Genomic DNA, 18,328 nt, shown 5'->3' with positions numbered 1-18,328 from the left:
GATTCCCCGACGGGGAGGTGGTGTTTGTGAAAACAATCTTTTGGATGATCAGTTTTCATTGCAAATACAAAGAAAATGGTCATGTTTCCACCCGGTCTCGAGCCAGGGACCTTTCGCGTGTAAGGCGAACGTGATAACCACTACATTATGGAAACAGAATTTGAGCTTAAACTTGTTAGCACTGCTGAAAATCAGCCTAGCTGGCATGCTTTTCCAGTTTTCAAAGACAGGTTGCCTTCTAAACCCGACCAGGAGGTAGTTGTATAGCCCTTCTTTCCTCGTTAGTATAGTGGATAGTATCTTCCCCTATCACGGGGAAGACCGGGGTTGAATCCCCCGACGGGCAGGTGGTATTTGTGAAAACAAACTTTTTGATGCTCAGTTTTTTATTACAAATACAAAGAAAAATGGTCATGTTTCCACCCGGTCTCGAGCCGGGGACCTTTCGCGTGTTAGGCGAACGTGATAACCACTACTTTATGGTAACACACGCTTAACTTAAACTTGTTAGCACTGCCGGAAATCAAACTAGCTGGCTGGCTTTTCCAGTTTTCGAGGACAGGTTCCCCTCTACACCCGACCCATAGGTAGTTGTACAGCCCTTCTTTCCTAGTTAGTATAGTGGATAGTATCTCCCCCTGTCACGGGGAAGACCAGGGTTGAATTCCCCGACGGGGAGGTGGTATTTGTGAAAACAATCTTTTCGATGCTCAGTTTTTATTACAAATTCAAAGAAAATGGTCATGTTTCCACCCGGTCTCGAGCCAGGGACCTTTCACATGTGAAGCGAACTTGACAACCACCACACTATGGAAACAGACTTTAACTACAACATGTTAGCAATGCTCTAAATAAGCCTAGCTGGCTGGCTTTTCCAGTTTTCAAGGACAGGTTCCCCTCTACCCCCAACCAGTGAGTAGTATTATAGCCCTTCTTTCCTCGTTAGTATAGTAGATAGTATCTCCCCCTGTCACGGGGAAGACCGGGGTTCGATTCCCCGACGGGGAGGTGGTGTTTGTGAAAACAATCTTTTCGATGCCAAGTTTTTATTGCAAATACAAAGAAAATGGTCATGTTTCCACCCGGTCTCGAGCCAGGGACCTGTTTCTTGAAAGGCAAACTTGATAACCACTACACTATGGAAACAGAATCTGAAGTTAAACTTGTTAACAATGCTCTAAATAGGCCTAGCTGGCTGGCTTTTCCAGTTTTCAAGGACAGGTTCCCTTCTACCCCCAACCAGTGAGTAGTAGTGTTGCCCTTCTTTCCTCGTTAGTATAGTGGATAGTATCTCCCCCTGTCACGGGGAAGACCGGGGTTCGATTCCCTGACGGGGAGGTGGTGTTTGAGAAAACAATCTTTTGGATGATCAGTTTTCATTGCAAATACAAAGAAAATGGTCATGTTTCCACCCGGTCTCGATCCAGGGACCTTCCGCGTGTGAGGCGAACGTGATAACCACTACACTATGGAAAGACAAACTTAACTTAATCTTGTTAGCACTGCCGGAAATCAAACTAGCTGTCTGGCTTTTCCAGTTTTGGAGGACAGGTTCCCCTCTACACCGGACCCATAGGTAGTTGTATAGCCCTTCTTTCCTAGTTAGTATAGTGGATAGTATCTCCCCCTGTCACGGGGAAGACCGGGGTTGAATTCCCCGACGGGGAGGTGTTAATTGTGAAAACAATCTTTTCGATTCTCAGTTTTTATTACAAATACAAAGAAAATGGTGATGTTTCCACCCCGTCTCGAGCCAGGGACCTTTCGCGTGTGAGGCAAACGTGATAACCACTACACTATGGAAACAGATTCTGAACTTCAACTTGTTAGCAATGCTCTAAATAAGCCTAGCTGGCTGGCTTTTCCAGTTTTCAAGGACAGGTTCCCCTCTACCCCCGACCAGGGAGTAGTAGTATAGCCCTTCTTTCCTCGTTAGTATAGTGGATAGTATCTCCCCCTGTCACGGGGAAGACCGGGGTTCGATTCCCCGACGGGGAGGTGGTGTTTGAGAAAACAAACTTTTGGATGATCAGTTTTCATTGCAAATACGAAGAAAATGGTCATGTTTCCACCCGGTCTCGAGCCAGGGACCTTTCGCATGTAAGGGGAACGTGATAACCACTACACTATGGAAACAGAATTTGAGCTTAAACTTGCTAGCACTGCTGAAAATCAGCCTAGCTGGCTGGCTTTTCCAGTTTTCAAAGACAGGTTGCCTTCTACACCCGACCAGGAGGTAGTTGTATAGCCCTTCTTTCCTCGTTAGTATAGTGGATAGTATCTCCCCCTGTCACGGGGAAGACCGGGGTTGAATTTCCCGACGGGGAGGTGGTATTTGTGAAAACAATCTTTTCGATTCTCAGTTTTTATTACATATACAAAGAAAATGGTGATGTTTCCACCCGGTCTCGAGCCAGGGACCTTTCGCGTGTGAGGCAAACATGATAACCACTACACTATGGAAACAGATTCTGAACTTCAACTTGTTAGCAATGCTCTAAATAAGCCTAGCTGGCTGGCTTTTCCAGTTTTCAAGGACAGGTTCCCCTCTACCCCCGACCAGGGAGTAGTAGTATAGCCCTTCTTTCCTCGTTAGTATAGTGGATAGTATCTCCCCCTGTCACGGGGAAGACGGGGGTTCGATTCCCTGACGGGGAGGTGGTGTTTGTGAAAACAATCTTTTGGATGATCAGTTTTCATTGCAAATACAAAGAAAATGGTCATGTTTCCACCCGGTCTCGAGCCAGGGACCTTTCGCGTGTAAGGCAAACGTAATAACCACTACATTATGGAAACAGAATTTGAGCTTAAACTTGTTAGCACTGCTGAAAATCAGCCTAGCTGGCTGGCTTTTCCAGTTTTCAAGGACAGGTTCCCCTCTACCCCCGACCAGTGAGTAGTAGTGTTGCCCTTCTTTCCTCGTTAGTATAGTGGATAGTATCTCCCCCTGTCACGGGGAAGACCGGGGTTCGATTCCCCGACGGGGAGGTGGTTTTTGTGAAAACAATCTTTTCGATGCCCAGTTTTTATTGCAAATACAAAGAAAATGGTCATGTTTCCACCCGGTCTCAAGCCAGGGACCTGTTTCTTGAAAGGTAAACTTGATAACCACTAAGCTATGGAAACAGAATCTGAAGTTAAACTTGTTAACAATGCTCTAAATAGGCCTAGCTGGCTGGCTTTTCCAGTTTTCAAGGACAGGTTCCCTTCTACCCCCAACCAAGAGGTAGTAGTATAGCCCTTCTTTCCTAGTTAGTATAGTAGATAGTATCTCCCCCTGTCACGGGGAAGACCGGGGTTGAATTCCCCGACGGGGAGGTGTTATTTGTGAAAACAATCTTTTCGATTCTCAGTTTTTATTACAAATACAAAGAAAATGGTGATGTTACCACCCGGTCTCGAGCCAGGGACCTTTCGCGTGTGAGGCGAACGTGATAACCACTACACTATGGAAACAGATTCTGAACTTCAACTTGTTAGCAATGCTCTAAATAAGCCTAGCTGGCTGGCTTTTCCAGTTTTCAAGGACAGGTTCCCCTCTACCCCCAACCAGGTAGTAGTAGTATAGCCCTTCTTTCCTCGTTAGTATAGTGGATAGTATCTCCCCCTGTCACGGGGAAGACGGGGGTTCGATTCCCCGACGGGGAGGTGGTGTTTGTGAAAACAATCTTTTGGATGATCAGTTTTCATTGCAAATACAAAGAAAATGGTCATGTTTCCACCCGGTCTCGAGCCAGGGACCTTTCGCGTGTAAGGCGAACGTAATAACCACTACATTATGGAAACAGAATTTGAGCTTAAACTTGTTAGCACTGCTGAAAATCAGCCTAGCTGGCTGGCTTTTCCAGTTTTCAAAGACAGGTTGCCTTCTAAACCCGACCAGGAGGTAGTTGTATAGCCCTTCTTTCCTAGTTAGTATAGTGGATAGTATCTTCCCCTGTCACGGGGAAGACCGGGGTTCGATTCCCTGACGGGGAGGTGGTGTTTGAGAAAACAATCTTTTGGATGATCAGTTTTCATTGCAAATACAAAGAAAATGGTCATGTTTCCACCCGGTCTCGATCCAGGGACCTTCCGCGTGTGAGGCGAACGTGATAACCACTACACTATGGAAAGACAAACTTAACTTAAACTTGTTAGCACTGCCGGAAATCAAACTAGCTGGCTGGCTTTTCCAGTTTTCGAGGACAGGTTCACCTCTACACCCGACCAGTAGGTAGTTGTATAGCCCTTCTTTCCTAGTTAGTATAGTGGATAGTATCTCCCCCTGTCACGGGGAAGACCGGGGTTGAATTCCCCGACGGGGAGGTGTTATTTGTGAAAACAATCTTTTCGATGCTCAATTTTTATTACAAATACAAAGAAAATGGTCATGTTTCCACCAGGTCTCGAGCCAGGGACCTTTCGCGTGTGAGGGAAACGTGATAACCACTACACTATGGAAACAGACTCTGAACTTCAACTTGTTAGCAATGCTCTAAATAAGCCTAGCTGGCTGGCTTTTCCAGTTTTCAAGGACAGGTTCCCCTCTACCCCCGACCAGTGAGTAGTAGTGTTGCCCTTCTTTCCTCGTTAGTATAGTGGATAGTATCTCCCCCTGTCACGGGGAAGACCGGGGTTCGATTCCCCGACGGGGAGGTGGTTTTTGTGAAAACAATCTCTTCGATGCCCAGTTTTTATTGCAAATACAAAGAAAATGGTCATGTTTCCACCCGGTCTCAAGCCAGGGACCTGTTTCTTGAAAGGTAAACTTGATAACCACTAAGCTATGGAAACAGAATCTGAAGTTAAACTTGTTAACAATGCTCTAAATAGGCCTAGCTGGCTGGCTTTTCCAGTTTTCAAGGACAGGTTCCCTTCTACCCCCAACCAGGAGGTAGTAGTATAGCCCTTCTTTCCTAGTTAGTATAGTAGATAGTATCTCCCCCTGTCACGGGGAAGACCGGGGTTGAATTCCCCGACGGGGAGGTGTTATTTGTGAAAACAATCTTTTCGATTCTCAGTTTTTATTACAAATACAAAGAATATGGTGATGTTACCACCCGGTCTCGAGCCAGGGACCTTTTGCGTGTGAGGTGAACGTGATAACCACTACACTATGGAAACAGATTCTGAACTTCAACTTGTTAGCAATGCTCTAAATAAGCCTAGCTGGCTGGCTTTTCCAGTTTTCAAGGACAGGTTCCCCTCTACCCCCGACCAGGGAGTAGTAGTATAGCCCTTCTTTCCTCGTTAGTATAGTGGATAGTATCTCCCCCTGTCACGGGGAAGACGGGGGTTCGATTCCCCGACGGGGAGGTGGTGTTTGTGAAAACAATCTTTTGGATGATCAGTTTTCATTGCAAATACAAAGAAAATGGTCATGTTTCCACCCGGTCTCGAGCCAGGGACCTTTCGCGTGTAAGGCGAACGTGATAACCACTACATTATGGAAACAGAATTTGAGCTTAAACTTGTTAGCACTGCTGAAAATCAGCCTAGCTGGCATGCTTTTCCAGTTTTCAAAGACAGGTTGCCTTCTAAACCCGACCAGGAGGTAGTTGTATAGCCCTTCTTTCCTCGTTAGTATAGTGGATAGTATCTTCCCCTATCACGGGGAAGACCGGGGTTGAATCCCCCGACGGGCAGGTGGTATTTGTGAAAACAAACTTTTTGATGCTCAGTTTTTTATTACAAATACAAAGAAAAATGGTCATGTTTCCACCCGGTCTCGAGCCGGGGACCTTTCGCGTGTTAGGCGAACGTGATAACCACTACACTATGGTAACACACGCTTAACTTAAACTTGTTAGCACTGCCGGAAATCAAACTAGCTGGCTGGCTTTTCCAGTTTTCGAGGACAGGTTCCCCTCTACACCCGACCCATAGGTAGTTGTACAGCCCTTCTTTCCTAGTTAGTATAGTGGATAGTATCTCCCCCTGTCACGGGGAAGACCAGGGTTGAATTCCCCGACGGGGAGGTGGTATTTGTGAAAACAATCTTTTCGATGCTCAGTTTTTATTACAAATTCAAAGAAAATGGTCATGTTTCCACCCGGTCTCGAGCCAGGGACCTTTCACATGTGAAGCGAACTTGACAACCACCACACTATGGAAACAGACTTTAACTACAACATGTTAGCAATGCTCTAAATAAGCCTAGCTGGCTGGCTTTTCCAGTTTTCAAGGACAGGTTCCCCTCTACCCCCAACCAGTGAGTAGTATTATAGCCCTTCTTTCCTCGTTAGTATAGTGGATAGTATCTCCCCCTGTCACGGGGAAGACCGGGGTTCGATTCCCCGACGGGGAGGTGGTGTTTGTGAAAACAATCTTTTCGATGCCAAGTTTTTATTGCAAATACAAAGAAAATGGTCATGTTTCCACCCGGTCTCGAGCCAGGGACCTGTTTCTTGAAAGGCAAACTTGATAACCACTACACTATGGAAACAGAATCTGAAGTTAAACTTGTTAACAATGCTCTAAATAGGCCTAGCTGGCTGGCTTTTCCAGTTTTCAAGGACAGGTTCCCTTCTACCCCCAACCAGTGAGTAGTAGTGTTGCCCTTCTTTCCTCGTTAGTATAGTGGATAGTATCTCCCCCTGTCACGGGGAAGACCGGGGTTCGATTCCCTGACGGGGAGGTGGTGTTTGAGAAAACAATCTTTTGGATGATCAGTTTTCATTGCAAATACAAAGAAAATGGTCATGTTTCCACCCGGTCTCGATCCAGGGACCTTCCGCGTGTGAGGCGAACGTGATAACCACTACACTATGGAAAGACAAACTTAACTTAATCTTGTTAGCACTGCCGGAAATCAAACTAGCTGTCTGGCTTTTCCAGTTTTGGAGGACAGGTTCCCCTCTACACCGGACCCATAGGTAGTTGTATAGCCCTTCTTTCCTAGTTAGTATAGTGGATAGTATCTCCCCCTGTCACGGGGAAGACCGGGGTTGAATTCCCCGACGGGGAGGTGTTAATTGTGAAAACAATCTTTTCGATTCTCAGTTTTTATTACAAATACAAAGAAAATAGTGATGTTTCCACCCCGTCTCGAGCCAGGGACCTTTCGCGTGTGAGGCAAACGTGATAACCACTACACTATGGAAACAGATTCTGAACTTCAACTTGTTAGCAATGCTCTAAATAAGCCTAGCTGGCTGGCTTTTCCAGTTTTCAAGGACAGGTTCCCCTCTACCCCCGACCAGGGAGTAGTAGTATAGCCCTTCTTTCCTCGTTAGTATAGTGGATAGTATCTCCCCCTGTCACGGGGAAGACCGGGGTTCGATTCCCCGACGGGGAGGTGGTGTTTGAGAAAACAAACTTTTGGATGATCAGTTTTCATTGCAAATACGAAGAAAATGGTCATGTTTCCACCCGGTCTCGAGCCAGGGACCTTTCGCATGTAAGGGGAACGTGATAACCACTACACTATGGAAACAGAATTTGAGCTTAAACTTGCTAGCACTGCTGAAAATCAGCCTAGCTGGCTGGCTTTTCCAGTTTTCAAAGACAGGTTGCCTTCTACACCCGACCAGGAGGTAGTTGTATAGCCCTTCTTTCCTCGTTAGTATAGTGGATAGTATCTCCCCCTGTCACGGGGAAGACCGGGGTTGAATTTCCCGACGGGGAGGTGGTATTTGTGAAAACAATCTTTTCGATTCTCAGTTTTTATTACATATACAAAGAAAATGGTGATGTTTCCACCCGGTCTCGAGCCAGGGACCTTTCGCGTGTGAGGCAAACATGATAACCACTACACTATGGAAACAGATTCTGAACTTCAACTTGTTAGCAATGCTCTAAATAAGCCTAGCTGGCTGGCTTTTCCAGTTTTCAAGGACAGGTTCCCCTCTACCCCCGACCAGGGAGTAGTAGTATAGCCCTTCTTTCCTCGTTAGTATAGTGGATAGTATCTCCCCCTGTCACGGGGAAGACGGGGGTTCGATTCCCCGACGGGGAGGTGGTGTTTGTGAAAACAATCTTTTCGATGCCAAGTTTTTATTGCAAATACAAAGAAAATGGTCATGTTTCCACCCGGTCTCGAGCCAGGGACCTGTTTCTTGAAAGGCAAACTTGATAACCACTACACTATGGAAACAGAATCTGAAGTTAAACTTGTTAACAATGCTCTAAATAGGCCTAGCTGGCTGGCTTTTCCAGTTTTCAAGGACAGGTTCCCTTCTACCCCCAACCAGTGAGTAGTAGTGTTGCCCTTCTTTCCTCGTTAGTATAGTGGATAGTATCTCCCCCTGTCACGGGGAAGACCGGGGTTCGATTCCCTGACGGGGAGGTGGTGTTTGAGAAAACAATCTTTTGGATGATCAGTTTTCATTGCAAATACAAAGAAAATGGTCATGTTTCCACCCGGTCTCGATCCAGGGACCTTCCGCGTGTGAGGCGAACGTGATAACCACTACACTATGGAAAGACAAACTTAACTTAATCTTGTTAGCACTGCCGGAAATCAAACTAGCTGTCTGGCTTTTCCAGTTTTGGAGGACAGGTTCCCCTCTACACCGGACCCATAGGTAGTTGTATAGCCCTTCTTTCCTAGTTAGTATAGTGGATAGTATCTCCCCCTGTCACGGGGAAGACCGGGGTTGAATTCCCCGACGGGGAGGTGTTAATTGTGAAAACAATCTTTTCGATTCTCAGTTTTTATTACAAATACAAAGAAAATGGTGATGTTTCCACCCCGTCTCGAGCCAGGGACCTTTCGCGTGTGAGGCAAACGTGATAACCACTACACTATGGAAACAGATTCTGAACTTCAACTTGTTAGCAATGCTCTAAATAAGCCTAGCTGGCTGGCTTTTCCAGTTTTCAAGGACAGGTTCCCCTCTACCCCCGACCAGGGAGTAGTAGTATAGCCCTTCTTTCCTCGTTAGTATAGTGGATAGTATCTCCCCCTGTCACGGGGAAGACCGGGGTTCGATTCCCCGACGGGGAGGTGGTGTTTGAGAAAACAAACTTTTGGATGATCAGTTTTCATTGCAAATACGAAGAAAATGGTCATGTTTCCACCCGGTCTCGAGCCAGGGACCTTTCGCATGTAAGGGGAACGTGATAACCACTACACTATGGAAACAGAATTTGAGCTTAAACTTGCTAGCACTGCTGAAAATCAGCCTAGCTGGCTGGCTTTTCCAGTTTTCAAAGACAGGTTGCCTTCTACACCCGACCAGGAGGTAGTTGTATAGCCCTTCTTTCCTCGTTAGTATAGTGGATAGTATCTCCCCCTGTCACGGGGAAGACCGGGGTTGAATTTCCCGACGGGGAGGTGGTATTTGTGAAAACAATCTTTTCGATTCTCAGTTTTTATTACATATACAAAGAAAATGGTGATGTTTCCACCCGGTCTCGAGCCAGGGACCTTTCGCGTGTGAGGCAAACATGATAACCACTACACTATGGAAACAGATTCTGAACTTCAACTTGTTAGCAATGCTCTAAATAAGCCTAGCTGGCTGGCTTTTCCAGTTTTCAAGGACAGGTTCCCCTCTACCCCCGACCAGGGAGTAGTAGTATAGCCCTTCTTTCCTCGTTAGTATAGTGGATAGTATCTCCCCCTGTCACGGGGAAGACGGGGGTTCGATTCCCTGACGGGGAGGTGGTGTTTGTGAAAACAATCTTTTGGATGATCAGTTTTCATTGCAAATACAAAGAAAATGGTCATGTTTCCACCCGGTCTCGAGCCAGGGACCTTTCGCGTGTAAGGCAAACGTAATAACCACTACATTATGGAAACAGAATTTGAGCTTAAACTTGTTAGCACTGCTGAAAATCAGCCTAGCTGGCTGGCTTTTCCAGTTTTCAAGGACAGGTTCCCCTCTACCCCCGACCAGTGAGTAGTAGTGTTGCCCTTCTTTCCTCGTTAGTATAGTGGATAGTATCTCCCCCTGTCACGGGGAAGACCGGGGTTCGATTCCCCGACGGGGAGGTGGTTTTTGTGAAAACAATCTTTTCGATGCCCAGTTTTTATTGCAAATACAAAGAAAATGGTCATGTTTCCACCCGGTCTCAAGCCAGGGACCTGTTTCTTGAAAGGTAAACTTGATAACCACTAAGCTATGGAAACAGAATCTGAAGTTAAACTTGTTAACAATGCTCTAAATAGGCCTAGCTGGCTGGCTTTTCCAGTTTTCAAGGACAGGTTCCCTTCTACCCCCAACCAAGAGGTAGTAGTATAGCCCTTCTTTCCTAGTTAGTATAGTAGATAGTATCTCCCCCTGTCACGGGGAAGACCGGGGTTGAATTCCCCGACGGGGAGGTGTTATTTGTGAAAACAATCTTTTCGATTCTCAGTTTTTATTACAAATACAAAGAAAATGGTGATGTTACCACCCGGTCTCGAGCCAGGGACCTTTCGCGTGTGAGGCGAACGTGATAACCACTACACTATGAAAACAGATTCTGAACTTCAACTTGTTAGCAATGCTCTAAATAAGCCTAGCTGGCTGGCTTTTCCAGTTTTCAAGGACAGGTTCCCCTCTACCCCCAACCAGGTAGTAGTAGTATAGCCCTTCTTTCCTCGTTAGTATAGTGGCTAGTATCTCCACCTGTCACGGGGAAGACGGGGGTTCGATTCCCCGACGGGGAGGTGGTGTTTGTGAAAACAATCTTTTGGATGATCAGTTTTCATTGCAAATACAAAGAAAATGGTCATGTTTCCACCCGGTCTCGAGCCAGGGACCTTTCGCGTGTAAGGCGAACGTAATAACCACTACATTATGGAAACAGAATTTGAGCTTAAACTTGTTAGCACTGCTGAAAATCAGCCTAGCTGGCTGGCTTTTCCAGTTTTCAAAGACAGGTTGCCTTCTAAACCCGACCAGGAGGTAGTTGTATAGCCCTTCTTTCCTAGTTAGTATAGTGGATAGTATCTTCCCCTGTCACGGGGAAGACCGGGGTTCGATTCCCTGACGGGGAGGTGGTGTTTGAGAAAACAATCTTTTGGATGATCAGTTTTCATTGCAAATACAAAGAAAATGGTCATGTTTCCACCCGGTCTCGATCCAGGGACCTTCCGCGTGTGAGGCGAACGTGATAACCACTACACTATGGAAAGACAAACTTAACTTAAACTTGTTAGCACTGCCGGAAATCAAACTAGCTGGCTGGCTTTTCCAGTTTTCGAGGACAGGTTCACCTCTACACCCGACCAGTAGGTAGTTGTATAGCCCTTCTTTCCTAGTTAGTATAGTGGATAGTATCTCCCCCTGTCACGGGGAAGACCGGGGTTGAATTCCCCGACGGGGAGGTGTTATTTGTGAAAACAATCTTTTCGATGCTCAATTTTTATTACAAATACAAAGAAAATGGTCATGTTTCCACCAGGTCTCGAGCCAGGGACCTTTCGCGTGTGAGGGAAACGTGATAACCACTACACTATGGAAACAGACTCTGAACTTCAACTTGTTAGCAATGCTCTAAATAAGCCTAGCTGGCTGGCTTTTCCAGTTTTCAAGGACAGGTTCCCCTCTACCCCCGACCAGTGAGTAGTAGTGTTGCCCTTCTTTCCTCGTTAGTATAGTGGATAGTATCTCCCCCTGTCACGGGGAAGACCGGGGTTCGATTCCCCGACGGGGAGGTGGTTTTTGTGAAAACAATCTCTTCGATGCCCAGTTTTTATTGCAAATACAAAGAAAATGGTCATGTTTCCACCCGGTCTCAAGCCAGGGACCTGTTTCTTGAAAGGTAAACTTGATAACCACTAAGCTATGGAAACAGAATCTGAAGTTAAACTTGTTAACAATGCTCTAAATAGGCCTAGCTGGCTGGCTTTTCCAGTTTTCAAGGACAGGTTCCCTTCTACCCCCAACCAGGAGGTAGTAGTATAGCCCTTCTTTCCTAGTTAGTATAGTAGATAGTATCTCCCCCTGTCACGGGGAAGACCGGGGTTGAATTCCCCGACGGGGAGGTGTTATTTGTGAAAACAATCTTTTCGATTCTCAGTTTTTATTACAAATACAAAGAATATGGTGATGTTACCACCCGGTCTCGAGCCAGGGACCTTTTGCGTGTGAGGTGAACGTGATAACCACTACACTATGGAAACAGATTCTGAACTTCAACTTGTTAGCAATGCTCTAAATAAGCCTAGCTGGCTGGCTTTTCCAGTTTTCAAGGACAGGTTCCCCTCTACCCCCGACCAGGGAGTAGTAGTATAGCCCTTCTTTCCTCGTTAGTATAGTGGATAGTATCTCCCCCTGTCACGGGGAAGACGGGGGTTCGATTCCCCGACGGGGAGGTGGTGTTTGTGAAAACAATCTTTTGGATGATCAGTTTTCATTGCAAATACAAAGAAAATGGTCATGTTTCCACCCGGTCTCGAGCCAGGGACCTTTCGCGTGTAAGGCGAACGTGATAACCACTACATTATGGAAACAGAATTTGAGCTTAAACTTGTTAGCACTGCTGAAAATCAGCCTAGCTGGCATGCTTTTCCAGTTTTCAAAGACAGGTTGCCTTCTAAACCCGACCAGGAGGTAGTTGTATAGCCCTTCTTTCCTCGTTAGTATAGTGGATAGTATCTTCCCCTATCACGGGGAAGACCGGGGTTGAATCCCCCGACGGGCAGGTGGTATTTGTGAAAACAAACTTTTTGATGCTCAGTTTTTTATTACAAATACAAAGAAAAATGGTCATGTTTCCACCCGGTCTCGAGCCGGGGACCTTTCGCGTGTTAGGCGAACGTGATAACCACTACACTATGGTAACACACGCTTAACTTAAACTTGTTAGCACTGCCGGAAATCAAACTAGCTGGCTGGCTTTTCCAGTTTTCGAGGACAGGTTCCCCTCTACACCCGACCCATAGGTAGTTGTACAGCCCTTCTTTCCTAGTTAGTATAGTGGATAGTATCTCCCCCTGTCACGGGGAAGACCAGGGTTGAATTCCCCGACGGGGAGGTGGTATTTGTGAAAACAATCTTTTCGATGCTCAGTTTTTATTACAAATTCAAAGAAAATGGTCATGTTTCCACCCGGTCTCGAGCCAGGGACCTTTCACATGTGAAGCGAACTTGACAACCACCACACTATGGAAACAGACTTTAACTACAACATGTTAGCAATGCTCTAAATAAGCCTAGCTGGCTGGCTTTTCCAGTTTTCAAGGACAGGTTCCCCTCTACCCCCAACCAGTGAGTAGTATTATAGCCCTTCTTTCCTCGTTAGTATAGTGGATAGTATCTCCCCCTGTCACGGGGAAGACCGGGGTTCGATTCCCCGACGGGGAGGTGGTGTTTGTGAAAACAATCTTTTCGATGCCAAGTTTTTATTGCAAATACAAAGAAAATGGTCATGTTTCCACCCGGTCTCGAGCCAGGGACCTGTTTCTTGAAAGGCAAACTTGATAACCACTACACTATTGAAACAGAATCTGAAGTTAAACTTGTTAACAATGCTCTAAATAGGCCTAGCTGGCTGGCTTTTCCAGTTTTCAAGGACAGGTTCCCTTCTACCCCCAACCAGTGAGTAGTAGTGTTGCCCTTCTTTCCTCGTTAGTATAGTGGATAGTATCTCCCCCTGTCACGGGGAAGACCGGGGTTCGATTCCCTGACGGGGAGGTGGTGTTTGAGAAAACAATCTTTTGGATGATCAGTTTTCATTGCAAATACAAAGAAAATGGTCATGTTTCCACCCGGTCTCGATCCAGGGACCTTCCGCGTGTGAGGCGAACGTGATAACCACTACACTATGGAAAGACAAACTTAACTTAATCTTGTTAGCACTGCCGGAAATCAAACTAGCTGTCTGGCTTTTCCAGTTTTGGAGGACAGGTTCCCCTCTACACCGGACCCATAGGTAGTTGTATAGCCATTCTTTCCTAGTTAGTATAGTGGATAGTATCTCCCCCTGTCACGGGGAAGACCGGGGTTGAATTCCCCGACGGGGAGGTGTTAATTGTGAAAACAATCTTTTCGATTCTCAGTTTTTATTACAAATACAAAGAAAATAGTGATGTTTCCACCCCGTCTCGAGCCAGGGACCTTTCGCGTGTGAGGCAAACGTGATAACCACTACACTATGGAAACAGATTCTGAACTTCAACTTGTTAGCAATGCTCTAAATAAGCCTAGCTGGCTGGCTTTTCCAGTTTTCAAGGACAGGTTCCCCTCTACCCCCGACCAGGGAGTAGTAGTATAGCCCTTCTTTCCTCGTTAGTATAGTGGATAGTATCTCCCCCTGTCACGGGGAAGACCGGGGTTCGATTCCCCGACGGGGAGGTGGTGTTTGAGAAAACAAACTTTTGGATGATCAGTTTTCATTGCAAATACGAAGAAAATGGTCATGTTTCCACCCGGTCTCGAGCCAGGGACCTTTCGCATGTAAGGGGAACGTGATAACCACTACACTATGGAAACAGAATTTGAGCTTAAACTTGCTAGCACTGCTGAAAATCAGCCTAGCTGGCTGGCTTTTCCAGTTTTCAAAGACAGGTTGCCTTCTACACCCGACCAGGAGGTAGTTGTATAGCCCTTCTTTCCTCGTTAGTATAGTGGATAGTATCTCCCCCTGTCACGGGGAAGACCGGGGTTGAATTTCCCGACGGGGAGGTGGTATTTGTGAAAACAATCTTTTCGATTCTCAGTTTTTATTACATATACAAAGAAAATGGTGATGTTTCCACCCGGTCTCGAGCCAGGGACCTTTCGCGTGTGAGGCAAACATGATAACCACTACACTATGGAAACAGATTCTGAACTTCAACTTGTTAGCAATGCTCTAAATAAGCCTAGCTGGCTGGCTTTTCCAGTTTTCAAGGACAGGTTCCCCTCTACCCCCGACCAGGGAGTAGTAGTATAGCCCTTCTTTCCTCGTTAGTATAGTGGATAGTATCTCCCCCTGTCACGGGGAAGACGGGGGTTCGATTCCCTGACGGGGAGGTGGTGTTTGTGAAAACAATCTTTTGGATGATCAGTTTTCATTGCAAATACAAAGAAAATGGTCATGTTTCCACCCGGTCTCGAGCCAGGGACCTTTCGCGTGTAAGGCGAACGTAATAACCACTACATTATGGAAACAGAATTTGAGCTTAAACTTGTTAGCACTGCTGAAAATCAGCCTAGCTGGCTGGCTTTTCCAGTTTTCAAAGACAGGTTGCCTTCTAAACCCGACCAGGAGGTAGTTGTATAGCCCTTCTTTCCTAGTTAGTATAGTGGATAGTATCTTCCCCTGTCACGGGGAAGACCGGGGTTCGATTCCCTGACGGGGAGGTGGTGTTTTAGAAAACAATCTTTTGGATGATCAGTTTTCATTGCAAATACAAAGAAAATGGTCATGTTTCCACCCGGTCTCGATCCAGGGACCTTCCGCGTGTGAGGCGAACGTGATAACCACTACACTATGGAAAGACAAACTTAACTTAAACTTGTTAGCACTGCCGGAAATCAAACTAGCTGGCTGGCTTTTCCAGTTTTCGAGGACAGGTTCACCTCTACACCCGACCAATAGGTAGTTGTATAGCCCTTCTTTCCTAGTTAGTATAGTGGATAGTATCTCCCCCTGTCACGGGGAAGACCGGGGTTGAATTCCCCGACGGGGAGGTGTTAATTGTGAAAACAATCTTTTCGATTCTCAGTTTTTATTACAAATACAAAGAAAATGGTGATGTTTCCACCCCGTCTCGAGCCAGGGACCTTTCGCGTGTGAGGCAAACGTGATAACCACTACACTATGGAAACAGATTCTGAACTTCAACTTGTTAGCAATGCTCTAAATAAGCCTAGCTGGCTGGCTTTTCCAGTTTTCAAGGACAGGTTCCCCTCTACCCCCGACCAGGGAGTAGTAGTATAGCCCTTCTTTCCTCGTTAGTATAGTGGATAGTATCTCCCCCTGTCACGGGGAAGACCGGGGTTCGATTCCCCGACGGGGAGGTGGTGTTTGAGAAAACGAACTTTTGGATGATCAGTTTTCATTGCAAATACGAAGAAAATGGTCATGTTTCCACCCGGTCTCGAGCCAGGGACCTTTCGCGTGTAAGGGGAACGTGATAACCACTACACTATGGAAACAGAATTTGAGCTTAAACTTGCTAGCACTGCTGAAAATCAGCCTAGCTGGCTGGCTTTTCCAGTTTTCAAAGACAGGTTGCCTTCTACACCCGACCAGGAGGTAGTTGTATAGCCCTTCTTTCCTCGTTAGTATAGTGGATAGTATCTCCCCCTGTCACGGGGAAGACCGGGGTTGAATTTCCCGACGGGGAGGTGGTATTTGTGAAAACAATCTTTTCGATTCTCAGTTTTTATTACATATACAAAGAAAATGGTGATGTTTCCACCCGGTCTCGAGCCAGGGACCTTTCGCGTGTGAGGCAAACATGATAACCACTACACTATGGAAACAGATTCTGAACTTCAACTTGTTAGCAATGCTCTAAATAAGCCTAGCTGGCTGGCTTTTCCAGTTTTCAAGGACAGGTTCCCCTCTACCCCCGACCAGGGAGTAGTAGTATAGCCCTTCTTTCCTCGTTAGTATAGTGGATAGTATCTCCCCCTGTCACGGGGAAGACGGGGGTTCGATTCCCTGACGGGGAGGTGGTGTTTGTGAAAACAATCTTTTGGATGATCAGTTTTCATTGCAAATACAAAGAAAATGGTCATGTTTTCACCCGGTCTCGAGCCAGGGACCTTTCGCGTGTAAGGCGAACGTAATAACCACTACATTATGGAAACAGAATTTGAGCTTAAACTTGTTAGCACTGCTGAAAATCAGCCTAGCTGGCTGGCTTTTCCAGTTTTCAAAGACAGGTTGCCTTCTAAACCCGACCAGGAGGTAGTTGTATAGCCCTTCTTTCCTAGTTAGTATAGTGGATAGTATCTTCCCCTGTCACGGGGAAGACCGGGGTTCGATTCCCTGACGGGGAGGTGGTGTTTTAGAAAACAATCTTTTGGATGATCAGTTTTCATTGCAAATACAAAGAAAATGGTCATGTTTCCACCCGGTCTCGATCCAGGGACCTTCCGCGTGTGAGGCGAACGTGATAACCACTACACTATGGAAAGACAAACTTAACTTAAACTTGTTAGCACTGCCGGAAATCAAACTAGCTGGCTGGCTTTTCCAGTTTTCGAGGACAGGTTCACCTCTACACCCGACCAATAGGTAGTTGTATAGCCCTTCTTTCCTAGTTAGTATAGTGGATAGTATCTCCCCCTGTCACGGGGAAGACCGGGGTTGAATTCCCCGACGGGGAGGTGTTATTTGTGAAAACAATCTTTTCGATGCTCAATTTTTATTACAAATACAAAGAAAATGGTCATGTTTCCACCAGGTCTCGAGCCAGGGACCTTTCGCGTGTGAGGGAAACGTGATAACCACTACACTATGGAAACAGACTCTGAACTTCAACTTGTTAGCAATGCTCTAAATAAGCCTAGCTGGCTGGCTTTTCCAGTTTTCAAGGACAGGTTCCCCTCTACCCCCGACCAGTGAGTAGTAGTGTTGCCCTTCTTTCCTCGTTAGTATAGTGGATAGTATCTCCCCCTGTCACGGGGAAGACCGCGGTTCGATTCCCCGACGGGGAGGTGGTTTTTGTGAAAACAATCTTTTCGATGCCCAGTTTTTATTGCAAATACAAAGAAAATGGTCATGTTTCCACCCGGTCTCAAGCCAGGGACCTGTTTCTTGAAAGGTAAACTTGATAACCACTAAGCTATGGAAACAGAATCTGAAGTTAAACTTGTTAACAATGCTCTAAATAGGCCTAGCTGGCTGGCTTTTCCAGTTTTCAAGGACAGGTTCCCTTCTACCCCCAACCAGGAGGTAGTAGTATAGCCCTTCTTTCCTAGTTAGTATAGTAGATAGTATCTCCCACTGTCACGGGGAAGACCGGGGTTGAATTCCCCGACGGGGAGGTGTTATTTGTGAAAACAATCTTTTCGATTCTCAGTTTTTATTACAAATACAAAGAAAATGGTGATGTTACCACCCGGTCTCGAGCCAGGGACCTTTCGCGTGTGAGGCGAACGTGATAACCACTACACTATGAAAACAGATTCTGAACTTCAACTTGTTAGCAATGCTCTAAATAAGCCTAGCTGGCTGGCTTTTCCAGTTTTCAAGGACAGGTTCCCCTCTACCCCCAACCAGGTAGTAGTAGTATAGCCCTTCTTTCCTCGTTAGTATAGTGGCTAGTATCTCCACCTGTCACGGGGAAGACGGGGGTTCGATTCCCCGACGGGGAGGTGGTGTTTGTGAAAACAATCTTTTGGATGATCAGTTTTCATTGCAAATACAAAGAAAATGGTCATGTTTCCACCCGGTCTCGAGCCAGGGACCTTTCGCGTGTAAGGCGAACGTAATAACCACTACATTATGGAAACAGAATTTGAGCTTAAACTTG

At 46.1% G+C, this 18,328-nt stretch overlaps 31 non-coding genes across 31 annotated transcripts; 15 read left to right on the top strand and 16 right to left on the bottom strand.

Moving 5' to 3' along the window:
* Window positions 1-82: 82 nt before the first annotated feature.
* Window positions 83-155, bottom strand: trnav-uac (transfer RNA valine (anticodon UAC)). The gene has a single exon. It is a non-coding gene; the product is annotated as a tRNA-Val (tRNA).
* Window positions 156-1,266: 1,111 nt separating this feature from the next.
* trnad-guc (transfer RNA aspartic acid (anticodon GUC)) lies at window positions 1,267-1,338 on the top strand. The gene has a single exon. It is a non-coding gene; the product is annotated as a tRNA-Asp (tRNA).
* A 588-nt stretch (window positions 1,339-1,926) lies between these two features.
* Window positions 1,927-1,998, top strand: trnad-guc (transfer RNA aspartic acid (anticodon GUC)). Its single transcript has one exon. It is a non-coding gene; the product is annotated as a tRNA-Asp (tRNA).
* A 65-nt stretch (window positions 1,999-2,063) lies between these two features.
* On the bottom strand, window positions 2,064-2,136 carry trnav-uac (transfer RNA valine (anticodon UAC)). Its single transcript has one exon. It is a non-coding gene; the product is annotated as a tRNA-Val (tRNA).
* Window positions 2,137-2,393: 257 nt separating this feature from the next.
* Window positions 2,394-2,466, bottom strand: trnav-cac (transfer RNA valine (anticodon CAC)). The gene has a single exon. It is a non-coding gene; the product is annotated as a tRNA-Val (tRNA).
* Window positions 2,467-2,916: 450 nt separating this feature from the next.
* On the top strand, window positions 2,917-2,988 carry trnad-guc (transfer RNA aspartic acid (anticodon GUC)). The gene has a single exon. It is a non-coding gene; the product is annotated as a tRNA-Asp (tRNA).
* A 395-nt stretch (window positions 2,989-3,383) lies between these two features.
* On the bottom strand, window positions 3,384-3,456 carry trnav-cac (transfer RNA valine (anticodon CAC)). The gene has a single exon. It is a non-coding gene; the product is annotated as a tRNA-Val (tRNA).
* A 1,110-nt stretch (window positions 3,457-4,566) lies between these two features.
* trnad-guc (transfer RNA aspartic acid (anticodon GUC)) lies at window positions 4,567-4,638 on the top strand. Its single transcript has one exon. It is a non-coding gene; the product is annotated as a tRNA-Asp (tRNA).
* Window positions 4,639-5,363: 725 nt separating this feature from the next.
* trnav-uac (transfer RNA valine (anticodon UAC)) lies at window positions 5,364-5,436 on the bottom strand. Its single transcript has one exon. It is a non-coding gene; the product is annotated as a tRNA-Val (tRNA).
* Window positions 5,437-5,695: 259 nt separating this feature from the next.
* Window positions 5,696-5,768, bottom strand: trnav-aac (transfer RNA valine (anticodon AAC)). The gene has a single exon. It is a non-coding gene; the product is annotated as a tRNA-Val (tRNA).
* Window positions 5,769-6,217: 449 nt separating this feature from the next.
* Window positions 6,218-6,289, top strand: trnad-guc (transfer RNA aspartic acid (anticodon GUC)). The gene has a single exon. It is a non-coding gene; the product is annotated as a tRNA-Asp (tRNA).
* Window positions 6,290-6,547: 258 nt separating this feature from the next.
* trnad-guc (transfer RNA aspartic acid (anticodon GUC)) lies at window positions 6,548-6,619 on the top strand. Its single transcript has one exon. It is a non-coding gene; the product is annotated as a tRNA-Asp (tRNA).
* Window positions 6,620-7,207: 588 nt separating this feature from the next.
* trnad-guc (transfer RNA aspartic acid (anticodon GUC)) lies at window positions 7,208-7,279 on the top strand. Its single transcript has one exon. It is a non-coding gene; the product is annotated as a tRNA-Asp (tRNA).
* A 65-nt stretch (window positions 7,280-7,344) lies between these two features.
* trnav-uac (transfer RNA valine (anticodon UAC)) lies at window positions 7,345-7,417 on the bottom strand. The gene has a single exon. It is a non-coding gene; the product is annotated as a tRNA-Val (tRNA).
* A 257-nt stretch (window positions 7,418-7,674) lies between these two features.
* On the bottom strand, window positions 7,675-7,747 carry trnav-cac (transfer RNA valine (anticodon CAC)). Its single transcript has one exon. It is a non-coding gene; the product is annotated as a tRNA-Val (tRNA).
* A 450-nt stretch (window positions 7,748-8,197) lies between these two features.
* Window positions 8,198-8,269, top strand: trnad-guc (transfer RNA aspartic acid (anticodon GUC)). Its single transcript has one exon. It is a non-coding gene; the product is annotated as a tRNA-Asp (tRNA).
* A 588-nt stretch (window positions 8,270-8,857) lies between these two features.
* trnad-guc (transfer RNA aspartic acid (anticodon GUC)) lies at window positions 8,858-8,929 on the top strand. The gene has a single exon. It is a non-coding gene; the product is annotated as a tRNA-Asp (tRNA).
* Window positions 8,930-8,994: 65 nt separating this feature from the next.
* On the bottom strand, window positions 8,995-9,067 carry trnav-uac (transfer RNA valine (anticodon UAC)). Its single transcript has one exon. It is a non-coding gene; the product is annotated as a tRNA-Val (tRNA).
* A 257-nt stretch (window positions 9,068-9,324) lies between these two features.
* On the bottom strand, window positions 9,325-9,397 carry trnav-cac (transfer RNA valine (anticodon CAC)). Its single transcript has one exon. It is a non-coding gene; the product is annotated as a tRNA-Val (tRNA).
* Window positions 9,398-9,847: 450 nt separating this feature from the next.
* Window positions 9,848-9,919, top strand: trnad-guc (transfer RNA aspartic acid (anticodon GUC)). The gene has a single exon. It is a non-coding gene; the product is annotated as a tRNA-Asp (tRNA).
* Window positions 9,920-11,497: 1,578 nt separating this feature from the next.
* trnad-guc (transfer RNA aspartic acid (anticodon GUC)) lies at window positions 11,498-11,569 on the top strand. Its single transcript has one exon. It is a non-coding gene; the product is annotated as a tRNA-Asp (tRNA).
* A 725-nt stretch (window positions 11,570-12,294) lies between these two features.
* On the bottom strand, window positions 12,295-12,367 carry trnav-uac (transfer RNA valine (anticodon UAC)). Its single transcript has one exon. It is a non-coding gene; the product is annotated as a tRNA-Val (tRNA).
* A 259-nt stretch (window positions 12,368-12,626) lies between these two features.
* Window positions 12,627-12,699, bottom strand: trnav-aac (transfer RNA valine (anticodon AAC)). Its single transcript has one exon. It is a non-coding gene; the product is annotated as a tRNA-Val (tRNA).
* A 449-nt stretch (window positions 12,700-13,148) lies between these two features.
* Window positions 13,149-13,220, top strand: trnad-guc (transfer RNA aspartic acid (anticodon GUC)). The gene has a single exon. It is a non-coding gene; the product is annotated as a tRNA-Asp (tRNA).
* Window positions 13,221-13,478: 258 nt separating this feature from the next.
* Window positions 13,479-13,550, top strand: trnad-guc (transfer RNA aspartic acid (anticodon GUC)). The gene has a single exon. It is a non-coding gene; the product is annotated as a tRNA-Asp (tRNA).
* A 588-nt stretch (window positions 13,551-14,138) lies between these two features.
* trnad-guc (transfer RNA aspartic acid (anticodon GUC)) lies at window positions 14,139-14,210 on the top strand. Its single transcript has one exon. It is a non-coding gene; the product is annotated as a tRNA-Asp (tRNA).
* Window positions 14,211-14,275: 65 nt separating this feature from the next.
* trnav-uac (transfer RNA valine (anticodon UAC)) lies at window positions 14,276-14,348 on the bottom strand. Its single transcript has one exon. It is a non-coding gene; the product is annotated as a tRNA-Val (tRNA).
* A 257-nt stretch (window positions 14,349-14,605) lies between these two features.
* On the bottom strand, window positions 14,606-14,678 carry trnav-cac (transfer RNA valine (anticodon CAC)). Its single transcript has one exon. It is a non-coding gene; the product is annotated as a tRNA-Val (tRNA).
* Window positions 14,679-15,788: 1,110 nt separating this feature from the next.
* trnad-guc (transfer RNA aspartic acid (anticodon GUC)) lies at window positions 15,789-15,860 on the top strand. Its single transcript has one exon. It is a non-coding gene; the product is annotated as a tRNA-Asp (tRNA).
* A 65-nt stretch (window positions 15,861-15,925) lies between these two features.
* On the bottom strand, window positions 15,926-15,998 carry trnav-uac (transfer RNA valine (anticodon UAC)). The gene has a single exon. It is a non-coding gene; the product is annotated as a tRNA-Val (tRNA).
* Window positions 15,999-16,255: 257 nt separating this feature from the next.
* Window positions 16,256-16,328, bottom strand: trnav-cac (transfer RNA valine (anticodon CAC)). The gene has a single exon. It is a non-coding gene; the product is annotated as a tRNA-Val (tRNA).
* Window positions 16,329-18,328: the final 2,000 nt, after the last annotated feature.

This window comes from Vanacampus margaritifer, chromosome 4 (genome assembly GCF_051991255.1).
Source record: "Vanacampus margaritifer isolate UIUO_Vmar chromosome 4, RoL_Vmar_1.0, whole genome shotgun sequence".
Classification (NCBI taxonomy): Eukaryota; Metazoa; Chordata; class Actinopteri; order Syngnathiformes; family Syngnathidae; genus Vanacampus; species Vanacampus margaritifer.
The sequence above is the reverse complement of the archived record's forward strand: the minus strand, read 5'-3'. Positions and strand labels throughout refer to the sequence as shown.